Consider the following 15,317-nt stretch of genomic DNA (forward strand, 5'->3'; position numbering starts at 1 on the left):
CAGTACATCCATCTGTCTGTTTTTCTGTCTGTCTGCTGTCCATCCTTCTGTTCGTTCGTCCGTCCGTCCATCCATCTGTCTGTATATCAGTCTGTTTTTCTGTCTATCTTCTGTCTGTTTGCTGTCTATCTTCCTGTTCGTTTATCGTCCATACATCCATCTCTCTGTATATCCGTCTGTTTTTCTGTCTATCTTCTGTTTGTTTGCTGTCTATCCTCCTGTTCGTTTATCGTCCATACATCCATCTTTCTGTATATCCGTCTGTTTTTCTGTCTGTCTGCTGTCTATCCTTCGGTTCGTTCGTCCATCCATCCATATACAGTATCAATTTGTCCATATATCCTTCTATCTTTGTTCATTTATGTCTGTCTGTCTGTCCTATCTATGATTCTGTCTATAGTGTTATCAATCTGACACACATTGATAAGCTGTTCAGCTGATAGTCAGCTGTGTGTTGTGCCTGTGTTTCATTAGCAGTGACTGTAGTAGTTTATGAGGCCACACTGGCAGGGCTGAGTAAGAGTGATGGAGCCCCAGTGCTCCCTGAGGCCATGACAGATTAGCTTCACTTACATAAAGGCATGTAGATCATCTGCAATCTGGACCCGTGGCCCTCGCCACCAAGCCAGATAACGCTGAGGGATTGAGTTAGCCTTTAGATTGATTCTCCCCTCCACAGACAACACTTCCTCGCTTTCGCTTTCTTCCCTGCTTTTCTCCTAGCTCTTGCCTCTCTTTTACTCAATCACATTCTCTCCTTCAGGCATGTGTATTTCTTACGAACTCGTATAGCTGGAAAATATAAAATGTGAGTTTTATTAATCTTGGTCCTCTCCACCTGTCTAACACAAAAACAATGCTATAATCGTGTATTTTAAGCTGAAATAAACAAATTTGACTAATTCATAAGAAGAAATTTATTATGTATACTTACGTGGCAGTAAATTTGATCAGGGCGGCACAGTGGCCTGTGTGTGTGTGTGTGTGTGTGTGTGTGTGTGTGTGTGTGTGTGTGTGTGTGTGTGTGTGTGTGTGTGTGTGTGTGTGTGTGTGTGTGTGTGTGTGTGTGTGTGTGTGTGTGTGTGTGTGTGTGTGTGTGTGTGTGTGTGTGTGTGTGTGTGTGTGTGTGTGTGTGTGTGTGTGTGTGTGTGTGTGTGTGTGTGTGTGTGTGTGTGTGTGATAGTGTGTGTGATAGTGTGTGTGATAGTGTGTGTGATAGTGTGTGTGAGATAGTGTGTGAGATAGTGTGTGAGATAGTGTGTGAGATAGTGTGTGAGAGAGTGTGTGAGAGAGTGTGTGAGAGAGTGTGTGAGAGAGTGAGAGTCCGTCCGTCCGTGTCATGGGGAGGAAAGAACTGGTGACCCACCCCTGAAAATTCATGGATAGTCTCTCTCGTATATGGCAATAGATAAATATAGTAAAATATATAAAAAATCTACTTAAAAAAATATCAGGTTTACCAGTGTTTTTCATTAAATGAACAGCAGGACGTTTTTTTTTTTATATAATATAGTAAATATAGTATAGTATGTTTAATATATAAAAATATAAAATGAAGACTGAATATTATTTTATGCTGATGCAAACAAATGGAATCAGAGTTCACAAAAATTATTGAAACTTGTCAACCTTTAACACCATTTTTGCCACTGAAGTTTGTCTTCTGTATCTTGTATTGCTAGAAAAAGTATTGTGAATATGTGCTATATCAGCCACCCCTAGTTAAGTTTTTGCATCCATTTCCACCCTTTATCACATTTTCTTTCTTTCAAATCTTTATGAACACATCCATTTGTTCTAGCAGTCTAATTTGATTATGAGGTCATGCAGTGAATGAAATGTAAATGAACCAAGGAAACAGCTGAAATGCCAAAGGGAATGACTGAATTACATGTGAATTATTCATTAGAATATGTAGGTCTACTGTTCAAGGCGCTGTTTTGCATTTGAAGTGTTTCATTACATTTGACATACAATCTGATACAATTCTTAACATCCCATGGAAATCTTGTAATGGGAAAACTTCGTGGTTCACAATAGCATTCCCAATGGGGTCCAAAATGTGCCAAAAGCAAGTCAAAACTGCCTTTGCCGAGTAAATAAAACCTACTCTGTAGTTGGCTGGTAACTTTATTTTGAGCTTTGACAATACATGGCTTAAGTTTTGTAAGAACGGTATCTGACCCTCAATGATGTGATCGATGAAAATCAAAGACTCGTGGCAACATGTAGAATATTCTTCTTTGAATGAAGGAAGCTGCCAAAATTATAATATGAGGACTAACTGAATAAATAAATATAAACAATTATGCTAAATTATTAAAAGGTTTCATTATTTAACTACTTTAGTTAACATGAAACTAAAAAAGAACAACATCTCTACATCATTTATTAATCTTACTTACAACATTTACTAATATATTGTTAATATACAATTTTTTATTTATTAACATTAGTTAATGCATTGTCAACTAACATGAACAAACGATAAACGACTATTTTTGTTATCTAACATTAACAAAGATTAAAAAAATACTGTAACGAATGTATTGCTCATTGATAGTTCATGCATTAATGTTTACAAAAGAAACCTTATTGTAAAGTGTTACCATTATTATTAATATAAGTTATATTAAGATTATAATTATTTATATACATTTTAAAAATGTATTATTAATTAACTAATAATAAATAATAAACATTTACGGGTGTATTTACAGACTGAAAATGAATCTTAACTCTCTTGCTATTGACATATGTGGCAAAAAGTACAATTGGACCCTGATTCCCAGTATTATGAGTTCAGATTATTGCTATCTATAAACTAAATTAGGAGTCAATCTGTCGTATATTTTTAATTCAGTATGTATGACATATAGGCTTGGTGGCCGGTGCAAACGCTCTTGTAACCCGGTTTCCGAACCAATCTGACTAACTCTGTCAGCTGGTCGCCACTCACTCACTCACTCTCTGACAAATGTCTTTTTTCAGATTGATTGCTTTTCTGCTGTTTTATTCATAAATGTTTTTTCTTTCTCTTTGTTCCTTGAAGCAGTCGTGAAAAATGGTGCGCTCAGGGTGGCGTTTCCAGAAAAAAAAGAAAAAAAAATCATTTTTAATGACACGTGCGTCACCTGTCAAATACATTCATCACAGGCCAGGATTTTGCGTGTTGGAGGTGTTGTGTGTGTGCTTTTCACATATTACCCAGCGGCAACAGCAGCCTACCTCGTAATCAATTGCTATGGAAACATGTTATTCTGTGTGATTAATAGCATACACACATCTTATGTTTCTCTCATTTGTCTGAGAGTTGTTCAAGGGTGCTTAAACAGAAACATCCAGCACTGTGCTGCATTCATTCTGATAGTGCCATTGCTTATCATTGGCAAGTCATCGCTCGGCTGCTGAATTTGAACATGGTCGCAGACAAAAGAGAGCAAAACGACTGCAAAAGATCTGTGACAGAATGTCAGAAGTTGCCTTCGAAACGCTGCCGGTGAGATTATGAATAATTGGTTGCATTTATTGAGCTGGCATATGACAGTGAAGCCTGACAGTTTTGTGTCAATTGCATGTTAACATGCTTGTTTTGACATCCTCGATTTAGGAGTTTTGACAAAACAGATATTGTCCATTAATGCACGTATATGGTACTGTATATGCACAGTGTTGGGGAACTTTCCAAGCTGTCATAATCTAATATAGTTTAGCACAAGTCAAGTTACTCTTTTGCTGAAATAGCTATCAATTGTTGCCTATCTATTTCTCTCCTGTGATGAGTTCAAAATAAATATTCATTCATTCTTTCTTTCTGAATGTATTTTTCTTTCTTTCTTTCTGAATATATTTTTTTTCTTTCTTTCTGAATATATATATTTTTTTTCTTTCTTTCTTTCTGAATATATTTTTCTTTGTCTGCTTGAGGATTCACATTTTATTTTAATTTTGACAGCCTGAGCTGCTCTATCTATGACACTTTTTATTTGATATTTTATTGCTTTATATATTTTATTTATATTTTCATTTCAGTCATATAAGCAATTTATTTTGCTGTTTTAATTTAATTTGAGCGAATTTTTTTCTCGCTCTTTTGTTTTGTATTTTATTTTAATTTATTTGCGCAATTTTTTGTTTGTTTTTTGCTCTTTTCTTGTTTTATTTTCATTTCAGTTATATAAGCTCATTTTTGTTTGTTTTGTTTTGAAAATCTGTCAGTGTTTCCAGGTTTAAATTAGATTTGAAATCTTACATTTTCCGCAGTCTCGGACTCAATATTTCCTTCAAAGCGTCAGATCTGCCAGAAAGGTTAAAGGGAGAGCTAGAATGAATAATAGTTTGGGAAAATGAATCCTGCACATAAGAAAAGCTGTCCTTCAATACCCATCAAGAAATTCCATTCAGCCACTGGAGACAAGTTTTCTTTTATTCACTTTGGGTTGAAGGTCATCAAAACTCACACTTTGCGCCTCATCAACACAGTAGGAGTGAACGAGGTGGGGAAGACAATTAATCCCTAATGATATTAATGATGCAATTAGAAGGTATACCAGCTTTTCCCGTGAAGGGGACAGAACCCGGTAGCGATGGATGCTATCCTGGGACTTCACTAGTGTCAGTCCGCACCCTCTGATGCTGCTGTGATGCGCACAACAAAAGAAAGCCACGGCTCCTGCAGGAGTGTCTCTCGTTGCGTGCAGTTGAATGTCTTTGAATGTTGACCTTGGCACGGAGCTCCCTTGCGACCGAGTAGTGAAGGAATACATGTATACGAGATCAAACCTGCGCTCGGGCCTCACCTGGCACTGCCGGTCTGATGTTTGACTCTCCGAAGAGCCTTTGCTCCAGCCACACTTGTCAAACTCCACTGCTGAAATGAACGAGGAAAAGTTAATTAGCTTTGATCCCTCTCAGATCTGCAGTGGATAAATTATTTGTCATTGACAGATCAGCCAAGTAATCTGTTAAAATGCTACAGGGCTGATGAAATGGAAGGTGAATGGCTTTTACAAAGACTAACGTGAGCTTAACTGTTGGCATTTACCCGATATCAATAAATCCGCATTCAAGTAAAAGGTTACGCAGGTTGACGATAGAAAACTGTTGAAAAAGTTAGTTTTTTAAGCTTTAATTAAGTGGCTAATGTTTATTTAATTGGATTAATAGTAGCTATATTAAGCACATGTCATCCTTTTGCAAGACAAAAATGTTCCTGACACATTACTAATTATAATCTTCAAGCTATAGCTACTATATCTTATATTTTAACATTATAGCATCCACTATTCAACGCAGTTTCGTAGTAAATTCAAATACTCAGTGTTTGAAAACGAAGTGTGGAGTGTTGGACACTTCATACACTGCATGTCGCAGCTTTAATTATAAGTATACAATAATATGTGGATAATGTCATTTGGTACACAACTATGGTTTCTCAGGTGTTCTGCAATTGCATTTGAGAGGTAAGATCCCTTTTGCAATCCCTGAACCCACTACTAGTTGATGTTTGCAGTGACCAAATTCAAGTCTTCAGCTTCTTGAGAGGTGAAACTGATCCTCTGCAATCTAATGTACATTAACAAGGCCATATTTCAGACCTAACAAAAGGCCACAGTTGCAGCGCAATCAATATGAAAATACTCCAAATAAATGAAAAAAGCTTGCAAAGGAGGTTCAGCTGGTGAAGATGAGTTTGAGGGAGGGGCACTGAAAGATCAAGCTTCATTCGCAGATTACAACATTTGATGGATACTCCAAAAACATGGCGGTGATCTTTATTGATCGTCTTGTTTCTAATCAGGGAGTGTAATTATTGACTCCTGTGAGGCTGTACGGGGAATTTTATAAATGCTGTTTTAAAATTCAGGTTTGAACATCATGATTTAGGGTCAAATTGGAGCAGTTTGGCTATTTTGGAATTTAAATGACGACTCTTATCCTTAAGTTAAATCAAACGGGACTGTAAAGGTTGAGAATTACATTGGTGAAGAGGTTCCTCACAGGAGGATCTGTATCTTGTGGAGCTGCGCTTCCGCATCCAGACTACGGACAAGTTTCCTGAGGTGTTTTACCCCAGCTTTAAATAGTAAATGATTTAGTTTCACGAGATGAAAGCCTGTTGTCTGTTTAACAAACCTTTCCCAGGTACAGTGACTGCCTGAAGGTTCAAGATACAGAGAAAGAAAGAGAGAGTTTGCTCGACCCAAACATGTTCTCCAGGCGTTCCCGAAATCGACATCTGCACTGCTTGTTTTTATATATTAAACATAATGGTATGACTATATTTAAACCTACCGGCGAGGGGCACATTTATCAGCACGTCCATGGAGTTGTTGATGGGTCGAAGGGACCTTTTGATTAGGCGTAATGCTCTGGGAAGAGATCTGCCAGCGAGAATAATTGTTTCGAATAGGGATTCTCAGCAGACTCCTCTGAGCTTGTCAGCTGGTGTTTGAAGTGTGCGCTGACATTGGGAAAAACTCAAGGGCAGGGGTTGAGCAGGAAACAGGCTCTCAAATGAGAAAGAGAGGGAACGAGAACTGGAGAGGAAAAACAAAGACAAAGGTGACTTCACACAACTTGTAAGTGCCATTTGTGTATTAAGTTGCTTGTGTGTGTTTGTATACATGTTGAGAGGGTTGGTTCTGAACTTTTTTTTTTTATTAAATATGATATAAATTCCCCTCAGAGACCTCGGAAGGACCCGGCAAAAAGACCTTGAGTTTTCCTTGACTTTGAGAGTCACCCAACATGAAACAAGATGTAGAAGGATACCTCACTTGGTCTAAACTCAGGTGGGTCTCCCTTCATCTGAAGGTAAAGAAAGAAACAAGTGTACTTTCAGGAACTTTGAACATGATATGAAACGCCACAAGGCTAGCAAACGTCCCGTCTGGGGTGGGTTTGTGTGCAGTTGATTGTCTTGTGTCCACAAAAGCATGCTGTGGCCAAGAACTTGCCCTTCAGTTTGAAGTGGATGTATTTGTAGGCTCTTTTGTTAAGTTTCTCTTAGTTGAACTTCTCTACTCTTAGTTTTAATAAGGTACAAGGCTGTAAAGTATTGTGAAAATGTATGCTATGTCAGAATTACCATAATTATGTGATGACTATTCATGTCCTCAGACCAGGCCTGGAATGGCCATTGGGGGAATCGGGAGAATTCACAATGAGCCGCTCATAAATTCTGCCGAATAATGCTACCTATCAAACTGTGCTACCAACACTATATTTGCAGCTCTTTGTAGTAGTTATAGCCTAAATATTATTATATGGTGTATATTACGCATGCAGTAAGGTGAGCCACATGACTTAATAACCAGATTTTGTTTTGAATTATCCGTCAATGTTTTTAAAAACTCAGTAAATTATAACATTTTTGTGAGGCCTCATGTAGGTAGTTATTATTATTGGTCAATTATTATATAAAGTTGTGCCTTGATTAAAGTGTGTATATACAGTATAATACAAATGTCAGACCTTTTGTCTGATCTAACTCCATTTTCTTAGCCACACTTTTGCAATTAATTAACCAACTGGTTTCAAAGTAATTTTCTGGTGGATGTAAGAGGTCAGAGGTGTGCCGTTGCACACTATAACTTTTTAAAATCTAAAAATGTTGATAAAAAAAAAAAAAAAAAAAAAAAATGTAATATTAAAAACTATATACTATTTTAATAAATAAATGGTTTTCTGTTAGAATAAAGGTGTATCAAGGACTCTTTTGCATTCACTTTGAAATTATTTCTAAATATCCATCATTTGATGTGCAAACAAATGAATAATAGTGTTTTCTTTGGGGAGGTTTGTATATACTGTCGTTTTGGGGCTCGCACAACACATGCTTGACACCGAAAGTGTGTGCACTCCAACCTGGAACAAGGGGATAAATTATAGCAAACAACAAAAAGTTGCATGAAGTTTCCCTGGGTGTCCTTGTGACAGGCAGTGCATGGCATTAAATGGCACAGTGCGAAAAAGAGGACAACCCACTAGACAACTAGACGAGAAAGGAAACAGTCATGAAGAAAACATGAGACTTGTATTCTCTTCCCCGACACATATTAAAACAGAGCGAGGCTGGAAACGATTAAACAAAATCTACTGTCGAGGGAAAATGTATAAAAAACTTTTTTTTTTCTATCAGTCAAAACCGTGACAGAATTGTGACAGTCTCCTTTGAAGTTAGCGATGGAAGCCAACGAGGGACCTTGCAAGTGGGTAAATAAAAGATGGAGCATTTCTCCCCCTCTTTCCTTCGCTGGTTAATAGGGCAGCCCCCGCTGATCAAAAGCACATTAGCTTTGATTAATCAATCAATGCCCTGGCGGCCCACTCCTTCCTGTCAATGACTGGGGCCGCCAGCTAGCACACTGAATGGAGGGTAGCGTATGATCCAGACCCCTCCTTACTGCACGCTAACATCCGGCTGCCGTTCTCACGCTGCGATGCCAGCCGAAATCCTCAACAATCGATCTTTAGTCTCTTTTACTGCTTTAATTTGTGAACCCTTTCCTGCTAACGACTCTGTTTGAGGTGTATTCATTTTACCACAGCAGACTTCATCTTGTCTGTGCTTTCTCGTTTGAAGTCATTTCAAGTTGTATTGCTGCCACAGAGGTGAAGTTTAGTTCGAACAGCAAGCAAAACATTACAGAATATTTTGAGTGAAACTTACTTTTGCCGTTTATAGAAATGTTCCCTTTATTTTACAACAGTTGAGGTCCGTCAATGAGTTAATATACAGCATGTGTATATATATATATATATACAGGTCCTTCTAAAAAAATTAGCATATTGTGATAAAGTTCATTATTTTCCATAATTTAATGATAAAAATTAAACTTTCATATATTTTAGATTCATTGCACACCAACTGAAATATTTCAGGTCTTTTATTGTTTTAATACTGATGATTTTGGCATACAGCTCATGAAAACCCAAAATTCCTGTCTCAAAAAATTAGCATATCATGAAAAGGGTCTCTAAACAAGCTATTAACCTAATCATCTGAATCAACTAATTAATTCTAAACACCTGCAAAAGATTCCTGAGGCTTTTAAAAACTCCCAGCCTGTTTCATTACTCAAAACCGCAATCATGGGTAAGACTGCCGACCTGACTGCTGTCCAGAAGGCCATCATTGACACCCTCAAGCAAGAGGGTAAGACAGAAAGAAATTTCTGAACAAATAGGCTGTTCCCAGAGTGCTGTATCAAGGCACCTCAGTGGGAAGTCTGTGGGAAGGAAAAAGTGTGGCAAAAAACGCTGCACAACGAGAAGAGGTGACCGGACCCTGAGGAAGATTGTGGAGAAGGACCGATTCCAGACCTTGGGGGACCTGCGGAAGCAGTGGACTGAGTCTGGAGTAGAAACATCCAGAGCCACCGTGCACAGGTGTGTGCAGGAAATGGGCTACATGTGCGCAATTCCCCAGGTCAAGCCACTTTTGAACCAGAAACAGCGGCAGAAGCGCCTGACCTGGGCTACAGAGAAGCAGCACTGGACTGTTGCTCAGTTTTGCATGTCATTCGGAAATCAAGGTGCCAGAGTCTGGAGGAAGACTGGGGAGAAGGAAATGCCAAAATGCCTGAAGTCCAGTGTCAAGTACCCACAGTCAGTGATGGTCTGGGGTGCCATGTCAGCTGCTGGTGTTGGTGCACTGTGTTTTATCAAGGGCAGGGTCAATGCAGCTAGCTATCAGGAGATTTTGGAGCACTTCATGCTTCCATCTGCTGAAAAGCTTTATGGAGATGAAGATTTCATTTTTCAGCACGACCTGGCACCTGCTCACAGTGCCAAAACCACTGGTAAATGGTTTACTGACCATGGTATTACTGTGCTCAATTGGCCTGCCAACTCTCCTGACCTGAACCCCATAGAGAATCTGTGGGATATTGTGAAGAGAAAGTTGAGAGACGCAAGACTCAACACTCTGGATGAGCTTAAGGCCGCTATCGAAGCATCCTGGGCCTCCATAACACCTCAGCAGTGCCACAGGCTGATTGCCTCCATGCCACGCCACATTGAAGCAGTCATTTCTGCAAAAGGATTCCCAACCAAGTATTGACTATTGAGTGCATAACTGAACATAATTATTTGAAGGTTGACTTTTTTATTTATTTATTAAAAACACTTCTTTTATTGGTCGGATGAAATATGCTAATTATTTGAGACAGGAATTTAGGGTTTTCATGAGCTGTATGCCAAAACCATCAGTATTAAAACAATAAAAGGCCTGAAATATTTCAGTTGGTTTGCAATGAATCTAAAATATATGAAAGTTTAATTTTTATCATTACATTATGGAAAATAATTAACTTTATCACAATATGCTAATTTTTTGAGAAGGCCCTGTATATATATATATATTATATATATATATATATATATATATATATATTTATTAGTGAGTCATTGAACCATTCACTCAATCAACACAAATCGGAATTAAACACTGTTCTCTTCCTAGCATTATACCATCCACATATATTTTATAAATGTATTGTTATATTTTTTAAATTAGCATATATACAGTATACACACACACACACACACACACACACACACACACACACACACACACACACACACACACACACACACACACACACACACACACACACACACACACACACACACACACACACACACACACACACACACACACACACACACACACACACACACACACACACACACACACACACACACACACACACACACACACACACACACACACACACACACACACACACACACACACACACACACACACACACACACACACACACACACACACACACACACACACACACACACACACACACACACACACACACACACACACACACACACACACACACACACACACACACACACACACACACACACACACACACACACACACACACACACACACACACACACACACACACACACACACACACACACACACACACACACACACACACACACACACACACACAGAGAGAGAGAATTAACTATTTATTAGTGAGTAATATTCACTCAATCAAATCGGAATAAAAACCGTGTTGTTGCTGCTTTGGTTTCGTGTGTAACTTTTTTTAGTTTGCAGAACAATAAATATTGTGTCTAAAATATAAGTTGCTCAGTATTAACTTGTTAATTGAAGTTTTGTATAAAAACAATATCTCAATTGATATTGTGTGGAATATCTGCATGGATACCCGGCCTGGGGCTGTTGAACTTTAATGCTAATGCACTTATATAAGGGAATATCCACTCAAATGTCTGAGAAAAAGAAAAAAAAAGCTAGTTTACTCGATGGCCAACCTTAAAGGTCTTTCATATGTTCCACAACACCCTACGGTTACTGTTGGGGAAAGTTACTTTTGAAGAAAATGTGTTACAATATTGTGTTACTCCCTAAAAAAGAAACTAGTTCCAGTACCTGGTTACTTTTTATAGAAAGCAATGCGTTACGTTACTTTAGCATTACTTTTTCTGCTTGTTTGTTTTTTAATAACAAAAAACAAAAGTTCTGTTTTTGGCAAATTTAAAGGCCCTTTCACGCCAAAAGTGAAATGAAGAAGCCTCAGACTGAAGGAAATGCAAATTAGTCAATAAATGGGAAAACTAAGTAACTTGTGTTACTTATTTGAAAAAGTAACTCCGATATTTTGTTGTAAATTGAAAAATAATGCGTTACTTTACTAGTTACCTGAAGAAAAGTATTCTGATTATGTAACTCATGTTACTTGTAATACGTTACGCCTAACAGTGTTACTTGTTTCCGTTCTGACTGATGGTCTGCTACGCTCCGCAAATGCGAATGTAATTTCATATGACAGGGAAAGTAAACTTTCTTTCCAGAGTTGTGTGTGTAGGGGGGGCTCCCCGTGGGGGACGGAGCGCTGAAGAAGCCCTGTTCCAATTCTGTCATTGTCAAAGTTTGACATAATAAGCGAGTGTTCACGCGCCTTTGTTGAGTGATACAACACAAGAGCAGGGTCCCAATTCCTCACTGTTAATTTTTTGTTGTTTAAAGGAAAAAACACAAGATGTCTATTCCTTTAAGGGATGCTTGGCAGTGCTTATGCTAAGTAATATAATAAACCTGTCGTGATGTCTGTTTGAACACCTTTTATCTTTCCAAATCCACAGGAGGGCTCTACCTTTGCCACGTCGAAGAAAAGCGGCATCTCTGAAATAATTTAAGTAGCCCTTTTTTGAAAGCCCAGACAAGTTAAGAGAATTCACATCTAAGATCAAAGCTGTGCAGTTGCAGTGCCACTGGAGTAAGTATTGGCTCTCTAGCTTTCTATGTTGCGATCAAGTGCAGTTTTTTTTTTTGTGGTTAAAAGGCTGTGCTAGCTTTTCCTAGCACTGACTATAAAGTTGAGCACGTTTACATCCGGGTGTGTGTGAACAGCTAATGAAGTGTCAAGATATATATGATGTCCACCAATGGAAAGCAGACGTTTATTATGTACCATGCAGCAAAAAGATTGCTTTATCTCTAACACCAACGTTAATGTAAATGTCATACTTTTAGCGGACTTTAGATAGATTAAATGGTTAGTGCGCTTAAAAAAGAAGTTCTGTCATCATTTACTCACTCATTTTGTTCCAAACCTGTATGTTCTATTGTCTTTCATGAAACACAAAATGTTTTTAATTTTCTGTTTTTATGTTTGACATGAACGTTTTACTGTTTGACTTTTTATCTGTGAAGTGTTTGTACCCATAAATAATAGAAAAGGTTATACTGAGATAATTAGAAAATAAGAAATAGTTTTTGAGAAATAAATTCATTTGTGAGATATAAAGTCGCAATTACTTTTTTTAAACTCGAATTTCAATAGTCAAGTTCCAACTCAGACTGAAAAATGCCAGAATAAAAGTTTTTAATTTACTTTTATTCATTTAGCAGATGCTTTTATCCAAAGCCACTTGTAGGATACAAGCAGAAGCAAATAACCATGTGTATGACACAGTAATATTACCATACCAAATTATTGTAAGCATCTACAAACATCAAAAATATTGACTTTTCTTTCTTTCTTTCTTTCTTTTTTTTTATTACTATTTTTGCATAAAAAAAATAGTATCTAGTGCTACTCCACTTAAGTGATTTTTTTTAAATGCAAAAATAGTGCAAATAAAATAAAAAATATTTGCAGATAAAATTAAGATTGCATCATGTTCCAGTTCAAAATTTAAAAATGGCTTTTGCAACCAATGCCATTTTGCTGCCAATGGTCTTGATGTGTCATTGTTGTAACTGTTCCTCACTCAAAGCTGTCGGATGACTTCAAAAGTTTTGAAATATAACGCAGTAGTTGTGTTGAGCCTTTTATGGAGATCTTTTTGGATTTTTTGGTCCATTTTGTAACTTTCCAAACATTCTATCATCCTTCAGATGAAACGTTAAACCGAGGTCCTGACTGTCTGTGGTGATTAAACGGCCAAATTTGCCCATTGGCCCCCCTCCATCATGGGTATCTATAGACTGATTGGCTTCATCACTCCGTCTCCTCTCCACCAATAAACTGCTGTGTGGTGGGAGTTCTGGTGCAATATGGCTGCCGTCGCATCATCCAGGTGGATGCTCCACATTAGTGGTGGTTGAGGAGATTCACCTCTTCCACATGTAAAGCGCTCTGAGTGCCGAGAAAAGCGCCATATAAATGTAACAAACTATTATTATGGTAAGAGCTACATAGTGACTCTTAAACAAACTTATTTTTGTGTTCCACAGAAATAATAACATCATATCATATAGAACACACTGATGTTTGTGTAAGATTCATCTGAACACCATTATATGTATGGTTGAAGAAAAGAAAGTTCTTTCGCTAGTTTCTTTATTCATCTCTCTTCATTCTTGACAGATAAATCTTCTGGGATTCTCTCTTTTTTTTTTTCCTTACACAAGAACATCTCTAATTTCATCAGCTCTCCTGACTGACAAGCATCATTACGGATAAAATTATCTTGGTAATTATCCTGCCGAAAAGAGATTTATTTCCCTTTGTGAGGAGGAGAGCGGATCCATGGGGCCACGCAGTGATCTGTAGCGTGGAGACGCTTCGTTAAAATAAGCATCCTTATGAGACGAGCCCTCCTGCAGAGCGCCGAGGCCCAAGCGTTACGCCTAGCAGGAGCAGGAGCTTTTGTTCAGATGTGCATTAAGTAAGCGTGAACACGGTACCGTCTGAGTTTGGAGGACCACTTATCGAGGAATTCACAGTACGTAATTATCTTAATTTGCACCCCGGAGCCATATCCGATATGACACCTGACGTAACTCACTCGTAGGCCCGTGCCACGAAAAAGGTGTCAAGCTACTGTTGGGAATGTGAGATGATTAACAGAGAGTTCATTGACTGAGATTGGAGATATTTAGTTTGCAAAACTTTGCCTGTAGATACAGTTTTGAAAATGTGACTATTAACCTGCTTGAACCAGACTTATGTTAACCTGCACTGGTTTGTTGAATTTAAAACCATCATGAACAAAAGCTATATGAATTTTCAAATGATGAAATTCTTGGTAAATCCCCATGGACGTTTACTTTTGGCTGAAGCATTTATCCAAGGTCATTTACAGCTATACATGTAATCAGTTGAGAGGGGATTTGAACTCACAACCCGCTGCCAGTGCCATCCTCTTCCAAATACATTGGACATATTTTGACATATCACAAAAGTACATGAGTGGATTTGTGATGGTAATGTTTTCTGAAAGTGATTTTTGAGTCTCCACTTAACTGTTGTTTGGGTGTTTGATTTTCATAATAGATCATTAGCAATTGCACAGGTTGACTAATTTTGTCATTAAACTCAGAGTTTAGGTGAAGCTTATGGGGAAACAAGCTCTTTACGATAATGAGCACCAGTGTTTGCCGTAATTAAGTGCAGAACAAGTAGCCTCTTTTCCTAATGGCTCTGCTAGTTAAGGGTCATTGTCGATGGATAGATTATTAAAGACTGAAAGAACTTAATAGACGCGCCTGCAGGAGCTTCAGACAACTTTCAAGTCACAAGGAGGCTTTTAACCGGAAGCTGCCATGCTGTATATCTTTTGGTAACCACATTGTTGTTTGCAGTTAGAGTACTGATGGACTAAGAGAATCTTTAACATAAGCAAGGTAAAAGGTGTCCCATTATGCTATTTTAAAGGATCCTAATTTTGTTTTGGAGGTTTCCTATAATAAGTTTACATGCATCCAAGATCAAAAAACACTTTAATTTTCTCATAAATACAGTGCACATCACCTCGTTTCTGAAAGAGTCTGAAACAGTCTTTCAAAACCCCTCCTTTCCAAAACTCTG

This window comes from Rhinichthys klamathensis, unplaced genomic scaffold (assembly GCF_029890125.1).
Source record: "Rhinichthys klamathensis goyatoka isolate OS25496 unplaced genomic scaffold, OSU_Roscu_1.1 h1tg000139l_1, whole genome shotgun sequence".
Taxonomy (NCBI): domain Eukaryota; kingdom Metazoa; phylum Chordata; class Actinopteri; order Cypriniformes; family Leuciscidae; genus Rhinichthys; species Rhinichthys klamathensis.